This window comes from Scyliorhinus torazame, chromosome 4 (genome assembly GCF_047496885.1).
Source record: "Scyliorhinus torazame isolate Kashiwa2021f chromosome 4, sScyTor2.1, whole genome shotgun sequence".
NCBI lineage: Eukaryota > Metazoa > Chordata > Chondrichthyes > Carcharhiniformes > Scyliorhinidae > Scyliorhinus > Scyliorhinus torazame.
The window spans coordinates 8386931-8406350 of NC_092710.1; the positions used below are offsets into that span (position 1 = coordinate 8386931).

Sequence of the window (19420 nt, forward strand, 5' to 3'; positions counted from 1 at the left end):
CCCCCCCGACTGACACACTCACCGAACCCCCCCGACTGACACACTCACCGAACCCCCCCGACTGACACACTCACCGAACCCCCCCCGACTGACACACTCACCGACCCCCCCTGACTGACACACTCACCGAACCCCCCCGACTGACACACTCACCGAACCCCCCCCGACTGACACACTCACCGAACCCCCCCCGACTGACACACTCACCGAACCCCCCCCGACTGACACACTCACCGAACCCCCCCCGAATGACACACTCACCGAAAAACCCCCCCGACTGACACACTCACCGAACCCCCCCCGACTGACACACTCACCGAACCCCCCCCCCGACTGACACACTCACCGACCCCCCCCCGACTGACACACTCACCGAACCCCCCCGACTGACACACTCACCGAACCCCCCCCCCGACTGACACACTCACCGAACCCCGCCCCGACTGACACAGTCACCGACCCCCCCTCCCCGACTGACACACTCACCGAACCTCCCCCGACTGACACACTCACCGAACACCCCCCGACTGACACACTCACCGAACCCCCCCCCGACTGACACACTAACCAAACCCCCCCCCGACTGACACACTCACCGAACCCCCCCCCGACTGACACCCCCCCCGACTGACACAGTCACCGAACCCCCCCCCCGACTGACACAGTCACCGATCCCCCCCGACTGACACACTCACCGAACCCCCCCCGACTGACTCACTCACCGAACCCCCCCCCCCGACTGACACACTCACCGAACCCCCCCCGACTGACACACTCACCGAACCCCCCCCGACTGACACACTCACCGAACCCCCCCCGACTGACACACTCACCGAACCCCCCCCCGACTGACACACTCTCCGAACCCCCCCCCGACTGACAAACTCACCGACCCCCCCCCGACTGACACACTCACCGAACCCCCCCTCCCCGACTGACACACTCACTGAACCCCCCCCGACTGACACACTCACCGACCCCCCCCGACTGACACACTCACCGAACCCCCCCCCCCGACTGACACACTCACCGAACCCCCCCCCCGACTGACACACTCACCGAACCCCCCCCCGACTGACACAGTCACCGACCCCCCCCTCCCCGACTGACACACTCACCGAACCCCCCCCCGACTGACACACTCACCGAACACCCCCCGACTGACACACTCACCGAACCCCCCCCGACTGACACACTAACCAAACTCCCCCCCCGACTGACACACTCACCGAACCCCCCCCAACTGACACCCCCCCGACTGACACAGTCACCGAACCCCCCCCGACTGACACAGTCACCGATCCCCCCCGACTGACACACTCACCGAACCCCCCCCCCGACTGACTCACTCACCGAACCCCCCCCCGACTGACACACTCACCGAACCCCCCCCGACTGACACACTCACCGAACCCCCCCCGACTGACACACTCACCGAACCCCCCCCGACTGACACACTCACCGAACCCCCCCCCGACTGACACACTCTCCGAACCCCCCCCCGACTGACAAACTCACCGACCCCCCCGACTGACACACTCACCGAACCCCCCCTCCCCGACTGACACACTCACCGAACGCCCCCCCGACTGACACACTCACCGACCCCCCCCGACTAACACACTCACCGACCCCCCCCGACGGACACACTCAACGAACCCCCCCCCGACTGACACACTCACCGAAACCCCCCCGACTGACACACTCACCGAACCCCCAACCGACTGACACACTCACCGAACGCCCCCCCCGACTGACACACTCACCGACCCCCCCCGACTGACACTCACCGACCCCCCCGACTGACACACTCACCGAACCCCCCCGACTGACACACTCACCGAACCCCCCCCCGACTGACACCCCCCCGACTGACACACTCACCGAACCCCCCCCCGACTGACACACTCACCGAACCCCCTCCCGACTGACACAGTCACCGAACCCCCCCCGACTGACACACTCACCGAACCCCCCCCCCGACTGACACAGTCACCGAACCCCCCCCGACTGACACACTCACCGAACCCCCCCCGACTGACACACTCACCGAACCCCCCCCGACTGACACACTCACCGAACCCCCCCCCGACTGACACACTCACCGAACCCCCCCCGACTGACAGTCACAGAACCCCCCCCGACTGACACACTCACCGAACGCCCCCCGACTGACACACTCACCGAACCCCCCCCGACTGACACACTCACCGAACCCCCCCCCAGACTGACACAGTCACCGAACCCCCCCCCCGACTGACACACTCACCGAACCCCCCCCCGACTGACACACTCACCGAACCCCCCCCGACTGACACACTCACCGAACCCCCCCCGACTGACACACTCACCAATAATCCCCCCCGACTAACACACTCACCAATAATCCCCCCCGACTAACACACTCACCAATAATCCCCCCCGACTGACACACTCACCGAACCCCCCCCGACTGACACACTCACCGAACCCCCCCCTCCCCGACTGACACACTCACCGAACCCCCCCCCTCCCGACTGACACACTCACCGAACCCCCCCCCCGACTGACACACTCACCGAACCCCCCCCTGACTGACACACTCACGAACCCCCCCCGACTGACACACTCACCGAACCCCCCCCCGACTGACACACTCACCGAAACCCCCCCGACTGACACACTCACCGAACCCCCCCCGACTGACACACTCACCGAACCCCCCCCCCCGACTGACACACTCACCGAACCCCCCCCTCCCCGACTGACACACTCACCGAACCCCCCCCCGACTGACACACTCACCGAACCCCCCCCGACTGACACACTCACCAATAATCCCCCCCGACTAACACACTCACCGAACCCCCCCCACCCGACACACTCACCGAACCCCCCCGACTGACACACTCACCGAACCCCCCCCTCCCCGACTGACACACTCACCGAACCCCCCCCCCGACTGACACACTCACCGAAACCCCCCCCGACTGACACACTCACCGAACACCCCCCCCCCGACTGACACACTCACCGAACCCCCCCTCCCCGACTGACACACTCACCGAACCCCCCCCGACTGACACACTCACCGAACCCCCCCCCCGACTGACACACTCACCAATAGTCCCACCCGACTGACAAACTCACCGAACCCCCCACGACTGACACACTCACCAATAATCCCCCCCGACTGACAAACTCACCGAACCCCCCCCGACTGACACACTCACCGAACCCCCCCCCGACTGACACACTCACCGAACCCCCCCGACTGACACACTCACCGACCCACCCCTCCCCGACTGACACACTCACCGAACCCCCCCCGACTGACACACTCACCGATCCCCCCCCGACTGACACACTCACCGAACCCCCCCGACTGACACACTCACCGAACCTCCCCCCGACTGACACACTCACCGAACCCCCGCCCGACTGACACACTCACCGAACCCCCCCGACTGACACACTCAACGACCCCCCCCGACTGAGACACTCACCGAACACCCCCCGACTGACACACTCACCGAACCCCCCCCGACTGACACACTCACCGAACCCCCCCCGACTGACACACTCACCGAACCCCCCCCCCCCGACTGACACACTCACCGAACCCCCCCCCAACTGACACACTCACCGAACCCCCCCCCGACTGACACACTCACCGAACCCCCCCCGACTGACACACTCACCGAACCCCCCCCCCGACTGACACACTCACCGAACCCCCCCCGACTGACACACTAACCAACCCCCCCCGACTGACACACTCACCGAACCCCCCCCGACTGACACACTCACCGAACCCCCACCCCCGACTGACCGTCACCGACCCCCCCCTCCCCGACTGACACACTCACCGAACCCCCCCCCGACTGACACACTCACCGAACTCCCCCCCCGACTGACACACTCACAGAACCCCCCCTCCCCGACTGACACACTCACTGAACCCCCCCCCGACTGACACACTCACCGAACCCCCCCCGACTAACACACTCACCGAACCCCCCCCCGACTGACACACTCACCGAACCCCCCCCGACTGACACACTCACCGAACCGCCCCCCCCGACTGACACAGTCACCGAAACTCCCCCGACTGACACACTCACCGACCCCCCCCCGACTGACACACTCACCGATCCCCCCCGACTGACACACTCAACGAACCCGCCCCCCCGACTGACACACTCACCGAAACCCCCCCCGACTGACACACTCACCGAACCCCCCACCCCCGACTGACACACTCACCGAACCCCCCCCGACTGACACACTCACCGAACCCCCTCCCCGACTGACACACTCACCGAACCCCCCCCGACTGACACACTCACCGAACCCCCCCCGACTGACACACTCACCGAACTCCCCCCCGACTGACACACTCACCGACCCCCCCCCCGACAGACACACTCACCGAACTCCCCCCCGACTGACACACTCACCGAACCCCCCCCGACTGACACACTCACCGAACCCCCCTCCCCGACTGACACACACCGAACCCCCCCCCGACTGACACACTCACCGAACCCCCCCCGACTGACACACTCACCGAACCCCCCCCGACTGACACAGTCACCGAACCCCCCCCCCCGACTGACACTCACCGAACCCCCCCCCGACTGACACAGTCACCGAACCCCCCCCCGACTGACACACTCACCGAACCCCCCCCGACTGACACACTCACCGAACCCCCCCCCGACTAACACAGTCACCGAACCCCCCCCGACTGACACACTCACCGAACCCCCCCCGACTGACACAGTCACCGAACCCCCCCCGACTGACAGTCACCGAACCCCGACTGACACACTCACCGACCCCCCCGACTGACACACTCACCGACCCCCCCCGACTGACACACTCACCGAACCCCCCCCCGACTGACACACTCACCGAACCACCCCCCCGACTGACACACTCACCGAACCCCCCCCCCGACTGACACACTCACCAACCCCCCCCTGACTGACACAGTCACCGAACCCCCCCGACTGACACACTCACCGACCCCCCCAGACTGACACACTCACCGACCCTCCCCCCGACTAACACACTCACCAATAATCCCCCCGACTAACACACTCACCAATAATCCCCCCCGACTAACACACTCACCAATAATCCCCCCGACTAACACACTCACCAATAATCCCCCCCGACTAACACACTCACCAATAATCCCCCCCGACTAACACACTCACCAATAATCCCCCCGACTAACACACTCACCGAACCCCCCCCCGACTGACACACTCACCGAACCCCCCGACTGACACACTCACCGAACCCCCCCCGACTGACACACTCACCGAACCCCCCCGACTGACACACTCACCGAACCCCCCCTCCCCGACTGACAGTCACCGACCCCCCCGACTGACACACTCACCGAACCCCCCCCCCGACTGACACACTCACCGAACCCCCCCCGACTGACACACTCACTGAACCCCCCCCGACTGACACACTCACCGAACCCCCCCCCGACTGACACACTCACCGAACCCCCCCCGACTGACACACTCACCGAACCCCCCCCCGACTGACACTCACCGAACCCCTCCCCGACTGACACACTCACCGAACCCCCCCGACTGACACACTCACCGAACCCCCCCCGACTGACACACTCACCGAACCCCCTCCCCGACTGACACACTCACCGAACCCCCCACCCCCGACTGACACACTCACCGAACCCCCCCCGACTGACACACTCACCGAACCCCCACCGACTGACACACTCACCGAACCCCCCCCGACTGACACACACACCGAACTCCCCCCCGACTGACACACTCACCGAACCCCCCCCGACTGACACACTCACCGAACCCCCCCCCGACTGACACTCACCGAACCCCTCCCCGACTGACACACTCACCGAACCCCCCCTGACTGACACACTCACCAACCCCCCCCGACTGACACACTCACCGAACCCCCTCCCCGACTGACACACTCACCGAACCCCCCACCCCCGACTGACACACTCACCGAACCCCCCCCGACTGACACACTCACCGAACCCCCCCCCGACTGACACACTCACCGAACCCCCCCCCGACTGACACACACACCGAACTCCCCCCCGACTGACACACTCACCGACCCCCCCCCGACAGACACACTCACCGAACTCCCCCCCGACTGACACACTCACCGACCCCCCCCCGACTGACACACTCACCGATCCCCCCCGACTGACACACTCAACGAACCCGCCCCCCCGACTGACACACTCACCGAAACCCCCCCCGACTGACACACTCACCGAACCCCCCCCGACTGACACACTCAACGACCCCCCCCGACTGACACACTCACCGAACACCCCCCGACTGACACACTCACCGAACCCCCCCGACTGACACACTCACCGAAACCCCCCCGACTGACATACTCACCGAACCCCCCCGACTGACACACTCACCGAACCCCCCCCGACTGACACACTCACCGACCCCCCCGACTGACACACTCACCGAACCCCCCCCGACTGACACAGTCACCGAACCCCCCCCCGACTGACACACTCATCGAACCCCCCCCCGACTGACACAGTCACCGAACCCCCCCCCCGACTGACACACTCACCTAACCCCCCCCTGACTGACACAGTCACCGAACCCCCCCCCGACTGACACACTCAACGAACCCCCCCCGACTGACACACTCACCGAACCCCCCCCCGACTGACACACTCACCGAACCCCCCCCCGACTGACACACTCACCGACCCCCCCCCGAATGACACACTCACCGATCCCCCCCCCGACTGACACACACACCGAACCCCCCCGACTGACACACTCACCGAACCCCCCCCGACTGACACACTCACCGAACCACCCCCCCGACTAACACACTCACCGAAACCCCCCGCCCCGACTGACACACTCACCGAACCCCCTCCGACTGACACACTCACCGAACCCCCCCCGACTGACAGACTCACCGAACCCCCACTCCCCGACTGACAGTCACCGACCCCCCCCGACTGACACACTCACCGAACCCGCCCCCCCGACTGACACACTCACCGAACCCCCCCCCGACTGACACACTCACCGAACCCCCCCGACTGACACACTCACCGAACCCCCCCCGACTGACACACTCACCGAACCCCCCCGACTGACACACTCACCGAACCCCCCCTCCCTGACTGACAGTCACCGACCCCCCCCGACTGACACACTCACCGAACCCCCCCCCCGACTGACACACTCACCGAACCCCCCCCCCGACTGACACACTCACCGAACCCACCCACCCGACTGACACACTCACCGACCCCCCCCCCGACTGACACACTCACCGAACCCCCCCCGACTGACACACTCACTGAACCCCCCCCCGACTGACACACTCACCGAACCCCCCCCCCGACTGACACACTCACCGAACCCCCCCCCGACTGACACACTCACCGAACCCCCCCCCGACTGACACTCACCGAACCCCTCCCCGACTGACACACTCACCGAACCCCCCCCGACTGACACACTCACCGAACCCCCCCCGACTGACACACTCACCGAACCCCCTCCCCGACTGACACACTCACCGAACCCCCCACCCCCGACTGACACACTCACCGAACCCCCCCCGACTGACACACTCACCGAACCCCCTCCCCGACTGACACACTCACCGAACCCCCCCCGACTGACACACTCACCGAACCCCCCCCCGACTGACACACTCACCGAACTCCCCCCCGACTGACACACTCACCGACCCCCCCCCGACAGACACACTCACCGAACTCCCCCCCGACTGACACACTCACCGAACCCCCCCCCGACTGACACACTCACCGAACCCCCCTCCCCGACTGACACACACACCGAACCCCCCCCCGACTGACACACTCACCGAACCCCCCCCGACTGACACACTCACCGAACCCCCCCCCCGACTGACACAGTCACCGAACCCCCCCCCCGACTGACACACTCACCGAACCCCCCCCCGACTGACACAGTCACCGAACCCCCCCCCGACTGACACACTCACCGAACCCCCCCCGACTGACACAGTCACCGAACCCCCCCCGACTGACACACTCACCGAACCCCCCCCGACTGACACAGTCACCGAACCCCCCCCGACTGACACAGTCACCGAACCCCGACTGACACACTCACCGACCCCCCCGACTGACACACTCACCGACCCCCCCCGACTGACACACTCACCGAACCCCCCCCCGACTGACACACTCACCGAACCACCCCCCCGACTGACACACTCACCGAACCCCCCCCCGACTGACACACTCACCAACCCCCCCCTGACTGACACAGTCACCGAACCCCCCCGACTGACACACTCACCGACCCCCCCAGACTGACACACTCACCGACCCCCCCCCCCCCCCGACTAACACACTCACCAATAATCCCCCCGACTAACACACTCACCAATAATCCCCCCCGACTAACACACTCACCAATAATCCCCCCGACTAACACACTCACCAATAATCCCCCCCGACTAACACACTCACCAATAATCCCCCCCGACTAACACACTCACCAATAATCCCCCCGACTACCACACTCACCGAACCCCCCCCCGACTGACACACTCACCGAACCCCCCCGACTGACACACTCACCGAACCCCCCCCCGACTGACACACTCACCGAACCCCCCCGACTGACACACTCACCGAACCCCCCTCCCCGACTGACAGTCACCGACCCCCCCGACTGACACACTCACCGAACCCCCCCCCGACTGACACACTCACCGAACCCCCCCCCGACTGACACACTCACTGAACCCCCCCCCGACTGACACACTCACCGAACCCCCCCCCCGACTGACACACTCACCGAACCCCCCCCGACTGACACACTCACCGAACCCCCCCCCGACTGACACTCACCGAACCCCTCCCCGACTGACACACTCACCGAACCCCCCCCGACTGACACACTCACCGAACCCCCCCCGACTGACACACTCACCGAACCCCCTCCCCGACTGACACACTCACCGAACCCCCCACCCCCGACTGACACACTCACCGAACCCCCCCCGACTAACACACTCACCAATAATCCCCCCCCCCGACTAACACACTCACCAATAATCCCCACCGACTAACACACTCACCAATAATCCCCCCCGACTAACACACTCACCAATAATCCCCCCGACTAACACACTCACCAATAATCCCCCCCGACTAACACACTCACCAATAATCCCCCCCCGACTAACACACTCACCAATAATCCCCCCCGACTAACACACTCACCAATAATCCCCCCGACTAACACTCACCCCAATAATCCCCCCGACTAACACACTCACCAATAATCCCCCCCGACTAACACACTCACCAATAATCCCCCCCCGACTAACACACTCACCAATAATCCCCCCGACTAACACACTCACCAATAATCCCCCCCCCGACTAACACACTCACCAATAATCCCCCCCCCGACTAACACACTCACCAATAATCCCCCCGACTAACACACTCACCAATAATCCCCCCCGACTAACACACTCACCAATAATCCCCCCGACTAACACACTCACCAATAATCCCCCCGACTAACACACTCACCAATAACCCCCCCCGACTAACACACTCACCAATAATCCCCCCCGACTAACACACTCACCAATAATCCCCCCGACTAACACTCACCCCAATAATCCCCCCCGACTAACACACTCACCAATAATCCCCCCGACTAACACACTCACCAATAATGCCCCCCCCGACTAACACACTCACCAATAATCCCCCCCGACTAACACACTCACCAATAATCCCCCCCCCCGACTAACACACTCACCAATAATCCCCCCGACTAACACACTCACCAATAATCCCCCCCGACTAACACACTCACCAATAATCCCCCCGACTAACACACTCACCAATAATCCCCCCCGACTAACACACTCACCAATAATCCCCCCCGACTAACACACTCACCAATAATCCCCCCCGACTAACACACTCACCAATAATCCCCCCCGACTAACACACTCACCAATAATCCCCCCCGACTAACACACTCACCAATAATCCCCCCGACTAACACACTCACCAATAATCCCCCCCGACTAACACACTCACCAATAATCCCCCCCGACTAACACACTCACCAATAATCCCCCCCCGACTAACACACTCACCAATAATCCCCCCCCGACTAACACACTCACCAATAATCCCCCCCGACTAACACACTCACCAATAATCCCCCCCCGACTAACACACACACGAATAATCCCCCCCGACTAACACATTCACCAATAATCCCCCCCCCGACTAACACACTCACCAATAATCCCCCCCCGACTAACACACTCACCAATAATCCCCCCCCCCGACTAACACACTCACCAATAATCCCCCCGACTAACACACTCACCAATAATCCCCCCCGACTAACACACTCACCAATAATCCCCCCGACTAACACACTCACCAATAATCCCCCCCCGACTAACACACTCACCAATAATCCCCCCCGACTAACACACTCACCAATAATCCCCCCGACTAACACACTCACCAATAATCCCCCCGACTAACACACTCACCAATAATCCCCCCCCCCGACGAACACACTCACCAATAATCCCCCCACGACTAACACACTCACCAATAATCCCCCCGACTAACACACTCACCAATAATCCCCCCCGACTAACACACTCACCAATAATCCCCCCCGACTAACACACTCACCAATAATCACCCCCCGACTAACACACTCACCAATAATCCCCCCCGACTAACACACTCACCAATAACCCCCCCCGACTAACACACTCACCAATAATCCCCCCCGACTAACACACTCACCAATAATCCCCCCCGACTAACACACTCACCAATAATCCCCCCCGACTAACACACTCACCAATAATCCCCCCCGACTAACACACTCACCAATAATCCCCCCGACTAACACACTCACCAATAATCCCCCCGACTAACACACTCACCAATAATCCCCCCCGACTAACACACTCACCAATAATCCCCCCCGACTAACACACTCACCAATAATCCCCCCCGACTAACACACTCACCAATAATCCCCCCCGACTAACACACTCACCAATAATCCCCCCCGACTAACACACTCACCAATAATCCCCCCCGACTAACACACTCACCAATAATCCCCCCGGACTAACACACTCACCAATAATCCCCCCCCGGACTAACACACTCACCAATAATCCCCCCCGACTAACACACTCACCAATAATCCCCCCCGACTAACACACTCACCAATAATCCCCCCGACTAACACACTCACCAATAATCCCCCCCGACTAACACACTCACCAATAATCCCCCCCCGACTAACACACTCACCAATCCCCCCGACAAACACACTCACCAATAATCCCCCGACTAACACACTCACCAATAATCCCCCCGACTAACACACTCACCAATAATCCCCCCCCCGCCTAACACACTCACCAATAATCCCCCCGACTAACACACTCACCATTAATCCCCCCGACTAACACACTCACCAATAATCCTCCCGACTAACACACTCACCAATAATCCCCCCCCCCGACTAACACACTCACCAATAATCCCCCCGACTAACACACTCACCAATAATCCCCCCGACTAACACACTCACCAATAATCCCCCCGACTAACACACTCACCAATAATCCCCCCCGACTAACACACTCACCAATAATCCCCCCCGACTAACACACTCACCAATAATCCCCCCCGACTAACACACTCACCAATAATTCCCCCCGACTAACACACTCACCAATAATCCCCCCCGACTAACACACTCACCAATAATCCCCCCGGACTAACACACTCACCAATAATCCCCCCCCGGACTAACACACTCACCAATAATCCCCCCCGACTAACACACTCACCAATAATCCCCCCCGACTAACACACTCACCAATAATCCCCCCGACTAACACACTCACCAATAATCCCCCCGACTAACACACTCACCAATAATCCCCCCCGACTAACACACTCACCAATAATCCCCCCCCGACTAACACACTCACCAATAATCCCCCCCGACTAACACACTCACCAATAATCCCCCCGACTAACACACTCACCAATAATCCCCCCGACTAACACACTCGCCAATAATCCCCCCGACTAACACGCTCACCAATAATCCCCCGACTAACACACTCACCAATAATCCCCCCCGACTAACACACTCACCAATAATCCCCCCGACTAACACACTCACCAATAATCCCCCCCGACTAACACACTCACCAATAATCCCCCCGACTAACACACTCACCAATAATCCCCCCCGACTAACACACTCACCAATAATCCCCCCCGACTAACACACTCACCAATAATCCCCCCGACTAACACACTCACCAATAATCCCCCCCGACTAACACACTCACCAATAATCCCCCCCCGACTAACACACTCACCAATAATCCCCCCGACTAACACACTCACCAATAATCACCCCGACTAACACACTCACCAATAATCCCCCCCGACTAACACACTCACCAATAATCCCCCCGACTAACACACTCACCAATAATCCCCCCGACTAACACACTCACCAATAATCCCCCCGACTAACACACTCACCAATAATCCCCCCGATTAACACACTCACCAATAATCCCCCCGACTAACACACTCACCAATAATCCCCCCCCCGACTAACACACTCACCAATAATCCCCCCCGACTAACACACTCACCAATAATCCACCCCGACTAACACACTCACCAATAATCCCCCCGACTAACACACTCACCAATAATCCCCCCGACTAACACACTCACCAATAATCCCCCCCGACTAAAACACTCACCAATAATCCCCCCCGACTAACACACTCACCAATAATCCCCCCGACTAACACACTCACCAATAATCCCCCCGACTAACACACTCACCAATAATCCCCCCCCGACTAACACACTCACCAATAATCCCCCCCGACTAACACACTCACCAATAATCCCCCCCCGACTAACACACTCACCAATAATCCCCCCCGACTAACACACTCACCAATAATCCCCCCCGACTAACACACTCACCAATAATCCCCCCCCGACTAACACACTCACCAATAATCCCCCCGACTAACACACTCACCAATAATCCCCCCCCCCGACTAACACACTCACCAATAATCCCCCCCCGACTAACACACTCACCAATAATCCCCCCCCGACTAACACACTCACCAATAATCCCCCCCCGACTAACACACTCACCAATAATCCCCCCCCCCCCGACTAACACACACACCAATAATCCCCCCCGACTAACACACTCACCAATAATCCCCACCGACTAACACACTCACCAATAATCCCCCCCGACTAACACACTCACCAATAATCCCCCCCCGACTAACACACTCATCAATAATCCCCCCGACTAACACACTCACCAATAATCCCCCCCGACTAACACACTCACCAATAATCCCCCCGACTAACACACTCACCAATAATCCCCCCCGACTAACACACTCACCAATAATCCCCCCCGACTAACACACTCACCAATAATCCCCCCCCCGACTAACACACTCACCAATAATCCCCCCGACTAACATACTCACCAATAATCCCCCCCGACTAACACACTCACCAATAATCCCCCCGACTAACACACTCACCAATAATCCCCCCGACTAACACACTCACCAATAATCCCCCCGACTAACACACTCACCAATAATCCCCCCGACTAACACACTCACCAATAATCCCCCCGACTAACACACTCACCAATAATCCCCCCCCGACTAACACACTCACCAATAATCCCCCCCGACTAACACACTCACCAATAATCCCCCCCGACTAACACACTCACCAATAATCCCCCCCGACTAACACACTCACCAATAATCCCCCCCGACTAACACACTCACCAATAATCCCCCCCGACTAACACACTCACCACTAATCCCCCCGACTAACACACTTACCAATAATCCCCCCCGACTAACACACTCACCAATAATCCCCCCGACTAACACACTCACCAATAATCCCCCCGACTAACACACTCACCAATAATCCCCCCGACTAACACACTCACCAATAATCCCCCCCGACTAACACACTCACCAATAATCCCCCCCCGACTAACACACTCACCAATAATCCCCCCCCGACTAACACACTCACCAATAATCCCCCCCGACTAACACACTCACCAATAATCCACCCCCGACTAACACACTCACCAATAATCAGGAGGAGGACCCATTCAGCCCCTTCTCCAGCCTGTTACACAGGAACAGGAGGAGGCCCCATTCAGCCCCTTCTCCAGCCTGTTACACAGGAACAGGAGGAGGCCCCATTCAGCCCCTTCTCCAGCCTGTTACACAGCAACAGGAGGAGGCCCCATTCAGCCCCTTCTCCAGCCTGTTACACGGGAACAGGAGGAGGCCCCATTCAGCCCCTTCTCCAGCCTGTTACACAGAAACAGGAGGAGGCCCCATTCAGCCCCTTCTCCAGCCTGTTACACGGGAACAGGAGGAGGCCCCATTCAGCCCCTTCTCCAGCCTGTTACACAGGAACAGGAGGAGGCCCCATTCAGCCCCTACTCCGACCTGTTACACAGGAACGGGAGGCCCCATTCAGCCCCTTCTCCAGCCTGTTACTCAGGAACAGGAGGAGGCCCCATTCAGCCCCTTCTCCAGCCTGATACACGGGAACAGGAGGAGGCCCCATTGAGCCCCTTCTCCAGCCTGTTACACAGGAACAGGAGGAGGCCCCATTCAGCCCCTTCTCCAGCCTGTTACACAGGAACAGGAGGAGGCCCCATTCAGCCCCTTCTCCAGCCTGTTACATAGGAACAGGAGGAGGGCCCATTCAGTCCCTACTCCAGCCTGTTACACAGGAACAGGAGGAGGCCCCATTCAGCCCCTTCTCCAGCCTGTCACACACGAACAGGAGGGGGCCCCATTCAGCCCCTTCTCCAGCCCGTGACACAGGAACAGGAGGAGGCCCCATTCAGCCCCTTCTCCAGCCTGTGACACAGGAACAGGAGGCCCCATTCAGCCCCTTCTCCAGCCTGTTACACAGGAACAGGAGGAGGCCCCATTCAGCCCCTTCTCCAGCCTGTTACACAGGAACAGGAGGAGGCCCCATTCAGCCCCTTCTCCAGCCCGTTACACAGGAACAGGAGGAGGCCCCATTCAGCCCCTTCTCCAGCCCGTTACACAGGAACAGGAGGAGGCCCCATTCAGCCCCTTCTCCAGCCCGTTACACAGGAACAGGAGGAGGCTCCATTCAGCCGCTTCTCCAGCCTGTTCCACAGGAACAGGAGGAGGCCCCATTCAGCCCCTTCTCCAGCCCGTTACACAGGAACAGGAGGAGGCCCCATTCAGCCCCTTCTCCAGCCCATCACACAGGAACAGGAGGCCCCATTCAGCCCCTTCTCCAGCCCGTTACACAGGAACAGGAGGGGGCCCCATTCAGCCCCTTCTCCAGCCCGTTACACAGGAACAGGAGGAGGCCCCATTCAGCCCCTTCTCCAGCCTGTTACACAGGAACAGGAGGAGGCCCCATTCAGCCCCTTCTCCAGCCTGTTACACAGGAACAGGAGGAGGCCCCATTCAGCCCCTTCTCCAGCCCATCACACAGGAACAGGAGGCCCCATTCAGCCCCTTCTCCAGCCCGTTACACAGGAACAGGAGGAGGCCCCATTCAGCCCCTTCTCCAGCCTGTTACACAGGAACAGGAGGAGCCCCATTCAGCCCCTTCTCCAGCCCATTACACAGGAACAGGAGGAGGCCCCATTCAGCCCCTTCACCAGCCCGTTACAGAGGAACAGGAGGAGGCCCCATTCAGCCCCGTCTCCAGCCTGTTACACAGGAGCAGGAGGAGGCCCCATTCAGCCCCTTCTCCAGCCCGTTACACTGGAACAGGAGGAGGCCCCATTCAGCCCCTTCTCCAGCCTGTGACACAGGAACAGGAGGAGGCCCCATTCAGCCCCTTCTCCAGCCCGTTACACAGGAACAGGAGGAGGCCCCATTCAGCCCCTTCTCCAGCCTGTTACACAGGAACAGGAGGAGGCCCCATTCAGCCCCTTCTCCAGCCTGTCACACACGAACAGGAGGGTGCACCATTCAGCCCCTTCTCCAGCCCGTGACACAGGAACAGGAGGAGGCCCCATTCAGCCCCTTCTCCAGCCTGTTACACAGGAACAGGAGGCCCCATTCAGCCTCTTCTCCAGCCTGTTACACAGGAACAGGAGGAGGCCCCATTCAGCCCCTTCTCCAGCCTGTTACACATGAACAGGAGGAGGCCCCATTCAGCCCCTTCTCCAGCCCGTTACACAGGAACAGGAGGCCCCATTCAGCCCCTTCTCCAGCCTGTTACACATGAACAGGAGGAGGCCCCATTCAGCCCCTTCTCCAGCCTGTTACACAGGAACAGGAGGGTGCACCATTCAGCCCCTTCTCCAGCCGTGACACAGGAACAGGAGGAGGCCCCATTCAGCCCCTTCTCCAGCCTGTTACACAGGAACAGGAGGCCCCATTCAGCCTCTTCTCCAGCCCGTTACACAGGAACAGGAGGAGGCCCCATTCAGCCCCTTCTCCAGCCTGTTACACAGGAACAGGAGGCCCCATTCAGCCCCTTCTCCAGCCCGTTACACAGGAACAGGAGGCCCCATTCAGCCCCTTCTCCAGCCTGTTACACAGGAACAGGAGGAGGCCCCATTCAGCCCCTTCTCCAGCCCGTTACACAGGAACAGGAGGAGGCTCCATTCAGCCCCTTCTCCAGCCTGTTACACAGGAAGAGGAGGTGGCCCCATTCAGCCCCTTCTCCAGCCCGTTACACAGGAACAGGAGGAGGCCCCATTCAGCCCCTTCTCCAGCCTGTTACACAGGAACAGGAGGAGGCCCCATTCAGCCCCTTCTCCAGCCTGTTACACAGGAACAGGAGGAGGCCCCATTCAGCCCCTTCTCCAGCCCATCACACAGGAACAGGAGGCCCCATTCAGCCCCTTCTCCAGCCCGTTACACAGGAACAGGAGGAGGCCCCATTCAGCCCCTTCTCCAGCCTGTTACACAGGAACAGGAGGAGCCCCATTCAGCCCCTTCTCCAGCCCGTTACACAGGAACAGGAGGAGGCCCCATTCAGCCCCTTCACCAGCCCGTTACACAGGAACAGGAGGAGGCCCCATTCAGCCCCGTCTCCAGCCTGTTACACAGGAGCAGGAGGAGGCCCCATTCAGCCCCTTCTCCAGCCCGTTACACTGGAACAGGAGGAGGCCCCATTCAGCCCCTTCTCCAGCCTGTGACACAGGAACAGGAGGAGGCCCCATTCAGCCCCTTCTCCAGCCCGTTACACAGGAACAGGAGGAGGCCCCATTCAGCCCCTTCTCCAGCCCGTTACACAGGAACAGGAGGAGGCCCCATTCAGCCCCTTCTCCAGCCTGTCACACACGAACAGGAGGGGGCCCCATTCAGCCCCTTCTCCAGCCCGTGACACAGGAACAGGGGGAGGCCCCATTCAGCCCCTTCTCCAGCCTGTTACACAGGAACAGGAGGAGGCCCCATTCAGCCCCTTCTCCAGCCCGTTACGCAGGAACAGGAGGAGGCTCCATTCAGCCCCCTCTCCAGCCTGTTACACAGGAACAGGAGGCCCCATTCAGCCCCTTCTCCAGCCCGTTACACAGGAACAGGAGGCCCCATTCAGCCCCTTCTCCAGCCCGTTACACAGGAACAGGAGGCCCCATTCAGCCCCTTCTCCAGCCTGTTACACATGAACAGGAGGAGGCCCCATTCAGCCCCTTCTCCAGCCTGTTACACAGGAACAGGAGGGTGCACCATTCAGCCCCTTCTCCAGCCCGTGACACAGGAACAGGAGGAGGCCCCATTCAGCCCCTTCTCCAGCCTGTTACACAGGAACAGGAGGCCCCATTCAGCCTCTTCTCCAGCCTGTTACACAGGAACAGGAGGAGGCCCCATTCAGCCCCTTCTCCAGCCTGTTACACATGAACAGGAGGAGGCCCCATTCAGCCCCTTCTCCAGCCCGTTACACAGGAACAGGAGGCCCCATTCAGCCCCTTCTCCAGCCTGTTACACATGAACAGGAGGAGGCCCCATTCAGCCCCTTCTCCAGCCTGTTACACATGAACAGGAGGGTGCACCATTCAGCCCCTTCTCCAGCCGTGACACAGGAACAGGAGGAGGCCCCATTCAGCCCCTTCTCCAGCCTGTTACACAGGAACAGGAGGCCCATTCAGCCTCTTCTCCAGCCCGTTACACAGGAACAGGAGGAGGCCCCATTCAGCCCCTTCTCCAGCCTGTTACACAGGAACAGGAGGCCCCATTCAGCCCCTTCTCCAGCCCGTTACACAGGAACAGGAGGCCCCATTCAGCCCCTTCTCCAGCCTGTTACACAGGAACAGGAGGAGGCCCCATTCAGCCCCTTCTCCAGCCCGTTACACAGGAACAGGAGGAGGCTCCATTCAGCCCCTTCTCCAGCCTGTTACACAGGAAGAGGAGGAGGCCCCATTCAGCCCCTTCTCCAGCCCGTTACACAGGAACAGGAGGAGGCCCCATTCAGCCCCTTCTCCAGCCTGTTACACAGGAACAGGAGGAGGCCCCATTCAGCCCCTTCTCCAGCCTGTAACACAGGAACAGGAGGAGGCCCCATTCAGCCCCTTCTCCAGCCCGTTACATAGGAACAGGAGGAGGCCCCATTCAGCCCCTTCTCCAGCCTGTTCCACAGGAACAGGAGGAGGCCCCATTCAGCCCCTTCTCCAGCCTGTTACACAGGAACAGGAGGAGGCCCCATTCAGCCCCTTCTCCAGCCCGTTACACAGGAACAGGAGGAGGCTCCATTCAGCCCCTTCTCCAGCCTGTTACACAGGAAGAGGAGGAGGCCCCATTCAGCCCCTTCTCCAGCCTGTTCCACAGGAACAGGAGGAGGCCCCATTCAGCCCCTTCTCCAGCCTGTTACACAGGAACAGGAGGAGGCCCCATTCAGCCCCTTCCCCAGCCTGTTACACAGGAACAGGAGGAGGCCCCATTCAGCCCCTTCTCCAGCCTGTTACACAGGAACAGGAGGAGGCCCCATTCAGCCCCTTCTCCAGCCTGTTACACAGGAACAGGAGGAGGCCCCATTCAGCCCCTTCCCCAGCCTGTTACACAGGAACAGGAGGAGGCCCCATTCAGCCCCTTCTCCAGCCTGTTACACAGGAACAGGAGGAGGCTCCATTCAGCCCCTTCCCCAGCCCGTTACACAGGAACAGGAGGAGGCCCCATTCAGCCCCTTCTCCAGCCTGTTACACAGGAACAGGAGGAGGCTCCATTCAGCCCCTTCTCCAGCCTGTTACACAGGAACAGGAGGAGGCCCCATTCAGCCCCTTCTCCAGCCTGTTACACA

At 60.6% G+C, this 19420-nt stretch overlaps 1 protein-coding gene across 1 annotated transcript in view; it reads right to left on the reverse strand.

Moving 5' to 3' along the window:
• The window catches only part of LOC140411276 (uncharacterized), a 291683-nt gene that overhangs the window by 168333 nt on the left and 103930 nt on the right, over nucleotides 1-19420 (reverse strand). The window lies entirely within an intron of this gene.